The following is a 4,249-nucleotide window of genomic DNA, read 5'->3' on the forward strand; positions in this document are numbered from 1 at the left end:
CAAGATACTGGGCTAGATGGACCTTTGGTCTGACCCAGTATGGCCGTTCTTATGTTTTGTTCTTATGCCAGATCACCAAAAATAATAATAATAAAAAAATCACAAGATTGTCTCAAAAATCAATAGTTTGGCTTAAAAAGAAGAAATTTAGGGTTCTTTTTCTTTGCCTTCTGGGTTCTGAGCCTTTAGGTCACATGCCAATCATATTTCCAGGGTGTTTTCCATCACCATGAGAGCTAGATACGCACTTTTGTCTTCTAATGAAAACCAAGATGTTCACACAATCACGTCTCCAGGAGCTGGAGCTTTACTAGTCATACTTGGTGTGTTAAGACTTGCCAGAACATCGGGAGAGCTGGCCACACTATGAACCAGCTTCAACACTGAATATCTATGAAGCTATGGGCCAGCGTCTCAGCTCAATGGGAACACACCAACCTACACCAGCTGGGGATCTGAGGCAGTATCTGAACTTTGTGATGACGGAAATCCAAACTCAGCTCCATATCCAAGTTTCGCACATAGTCCTTATCCTTCTAAGAGACCGGTTGGAAACCCTGGATCCAATCCCTCTGAGGTATTTAAAAGCCAAACATGCATCCAATGCCAAGTTTTTGCAAATGGTTCTCGTAACAGAAGCCACTGGAGTGAATGGAAAACGGCGCCTGGCATGTAACCCTAACCCCTGCAAGATCTGGGGCCTGGCAATAAAGATCCATCTCTTACCAGCCCTCTTGTGAGTCTACACCCTTATTATAACCCCCTAATGGAATGAACCAAGAATGTGGATTAGTATAATTTCTGTTAGGATAGTAGCTAGTAACTTCTGAGATCCAGGAGGTAGTGTTTCTTAGTGGGCCGAGCACTGAACTGGGATTGAGAAGACCTGGGTTCTATTCCTTGTTCTGTCACCGTGTGTCCTTGGACAAGTCACTTCACCATTCTGTGCCTCAGTTTCCCCATCTATAAAATGGGGATTGTAATGTTGACCTCCTTTGTAAACCAGTTTGAGACCTGATGCAAAGCACTACATAAGAGCAAGGTATTATTATTGTGCGAGGTGCTGTACAAACACAGAGTAAGAGAGACAAGAGCCCATCCCAAAGAGCTTACAATCTACCAAGAAGAGGGCGGGTGGGATGGGAAATACCAGGTCAGAGTAGCAGAGATGGGAACAGAACCCAGGTGTCCCAAGTCCCTCTGCATAGGGACGAGGAAGGGGAATAAAACAGGATTGGAGCAGAAGGAAAGGAAGAAGTGAGTGGGCAAGGAGAGGAGGCGCACATAGGAAAGGGAGCAAGTGGAGAAGGGCGAGGAAGAGAGACGGCTGGGTGGATGGTTGAAGGATGAAAAGCAGAGCTGCAGTGTGGGGGGGGGGAGCAGTGTGAGTGCAGGAGGGGAGAGAAGCAGTGAACGAAGCACAGACGGGGTGGGGAGGAATTGAGAGAGTCAGGGCTGAAAAAGGATCGTGGGGAAGAAGGATGGGGGGAGGGCCGGCTCTAGGTTTTTTGCTGCCCCAAGCAAAAAATTTTTTGGCTGCTCCCCACCCCAGCCCTGGGCGCTCCCTCCCACCCGCACCCCCTGCTGCCCCAACTCTAGGCTCTTCCCCCCCACCCCACCTGCACCCTCTGCCGCTCCAGCACTGGGCTTCCCCCCACCAGCGCTGACTCCGCCCGCTCCCCCCTCGCCTCCAGCCGGTCCAGCGCTGGCAGGGTCGGGGTAAGCAGCGGGGCTCCAGGGCCGCGCCTCAGCCCAGGGTCCCTCCAGCCGGGGCTCCTGCCTCCAGGACCGGCCAGGACTGGGGAGGATCGAGCCAGGGGACTGCCCCGGCAGGGGCTGAGGAGCCTGGACAGGGAAGCCCCAGAGGGAGCGGAGCCCTGGAGAGCGGGACGCCGGCCCCGCACGGCAGCGCCCCGCCCTCTATGGACCCGCTCCTGCTGCTGCTCCTGGCCTCTCTGTCGCAGTCCCTGGGCAGCTCTGGCCGCTTCGCCCAGCCCCGGCTGCGGCGCTGGGGGGGCGGCTGCCCTGCGGCACCTGCAGATGGCTCCGTGTGCCCCGAGGGGCGGCCCCCAGCCCGAGTGTCCCGCGCTCGGAGTCCGCCCGGCTATAAGGTGCGGGCGCTGCTCCCTGACGCGAACCGCAGCGGCCACAAGGCGCCCCCAGTGCAGGACACGCTGCTGTTGCCAGGGCTGGCTCTAGGCTTTTGCTGCCCAAGCGCAAAAAAAAAAAAAAAAGCTGGCTGGAATGCCACCCCTGAAAATGTGCCGCCCCAAGCACCTGCTTGGTTTGCTGGTGCCTGGAGCCGGCCCTGGATGGGGGATAAGCAGAGAATTCAGGGATTAAACAGCAGAATCCGGGGATTAGACATGGGGAGCTTCATAGAAACACTCTGCCCTCTGGTGGGTTTGCGAGGATCTGAAAGTCCTTCATCCCAAAGAGACGGTGCTCAGCACCTTTACATTGTAACAACCCCCCCACCCCAGTGTGGGAGGTCAGCAGGGGCAGAAACCAAGACCAGCTCCAAAGCACCCGGCTCTGCCACTTGGGCTAAAGGAATGACTCCACTAGTTGGCAGCAGTAGTAGGCTGTTATCTTCTATGAGGACCAGCCAACAAAGGGGCACACAACACACTGCTATTCCAACAGTCAGCAGAACAGAGCGGGCCCAAAGCAATGACTTCATGGCTCAGAAAGGGGATGACACTCAAATATTTGCTGCTCACTCACTAATCACCAAAACTCAAGGAGCAGAGGGCATGGGAGTCTGGGAGCATTGGCCCTACACCCGCCTCCACCCCCCCAAAGGGACCCCATGACCAGTGGAGAACCCTTCGTGGATCCAGGATTGTGGGTGTCATGGGGAGGATTTGTGCCAAGGACCCCGGAGGGCAGACAATCTCCCCTCACATTAGGTGCACTTGCCTCTGAGCCAGAACAGCTTCATGACGGATTCTGCAGAGCAATATAAACCTATACAGATTAGAATGGCGCTTAGGTTGCCAGTGTGACATGATGTAAACATCCTCATGTCAGGACAGGCAGGCTGGTGGAGGCAGGGCTCCATGGGTTGAGGCCCTCCCTGCTCTGGAGAACGGGCTCCTGGAATGCACGGCTCTTCTTGGCTGGCACGAGGAGCGATGCCATCACACACCTGCCAGGTCACCCTGTGACGTCAGCGGAGCAGCCTCGAGCTTGGCTTAATCGGGCTCCTGAATTGTTCACTCACCTCACCGCTCCCGCCCAGGGCCAACATCCCAAAGGGCTTCTGAAACCCCCCACTGCATAATCTGCGTGTGCAAGACGCTGCCCACGGGCCTCACATCCTCAGCACGTTTCAGGGCCACATAGAGGACCAGACCCTACTACAGCCGGGGCAGCTGCTTCTTTAGCTCAAGAGGCAGAGGTCGGTGCTGTAGGCCACAGTTCAAAGCCAACTGGCAGGGGGGTTGTAGCAGCACGGGATGCATGCCAGATCCGTGCAAACACCCCAGGTGCGTTTCCAAGAGGCCCGGCTTTCTAAGTGTGCAAAGACGGCCTTGTGTGACTGACCTCGGTTCAGGTGCTGCATGAACTTGGGTAAGGCCCTTCATCCTGCCTGTAGGATGGGCAGAATAAGCCTTCCTTCCCCTGGCTTTTCTCTATTGAGTGGGAGCTCTTTGGAACAGAGGCGGTTTCTCATTGCTGTGTGTACAGCATCGAACACGAGGAGACGCCTGTCTCAGGTGCTACACTAATGCCAATCATCCTGGGAGGCTCCTACGCCGGCAGAGCCCGCGGCTGGCGGTGCAGGGCGCCCGTATCTTCTAAACGCGGCAGCGGCCCCATTTCCAGTGCCTGTACTGCTAATTTAATTGCTTCCCTTTATCAGTCCCCTTCCACTCGAGCCTCTGCTAATAGAGCCTCTCTCGGCTCTTTCCGCCACATAGGTCAGGGTGGCTCTTTATCGCCTCGCTCAATTACAGCCTTAGAAGCCGCTCGCCGCTGCGGGATGGACTAACCTGGATCAGAGAGGAGACAGCCATGGGGAACGCAGCAGTTTGTCGTGAAAGGCTGCTCCGGCCTCGGAGGGTTTCAGTCACTCGTGCTTCCTGGGGCTACAGCAGGGATGGCCCTTGAAGAGAGCAAGGGTTCCCGCCCCTTGTGACTAATTATCTGTCTCCCATGTGAGGAGGTCATGGGCCAGAGGACAACCCAAAGATCAAAGTGCTAAGCTCAAAGGCCAACAAGCATTTCCCCCCCTGGAGCAAGA

The sequence above is a fragment of the Terrapene carolina genome, unplaced genomic scaffold (genome assembly GCF_002925995.2).
Source record: "Terrapene carolina triunguis isolate 2854851 unplaced genomic scaffold, T_m_triunguis-2.0 Scaffold552, whole genome shotgun sequence".
Lineage (NCBI taxonomy): Eukaryota > Metazoa > Chordata > Testudines > Emydidae > Terrapene > Terrapene triunguis.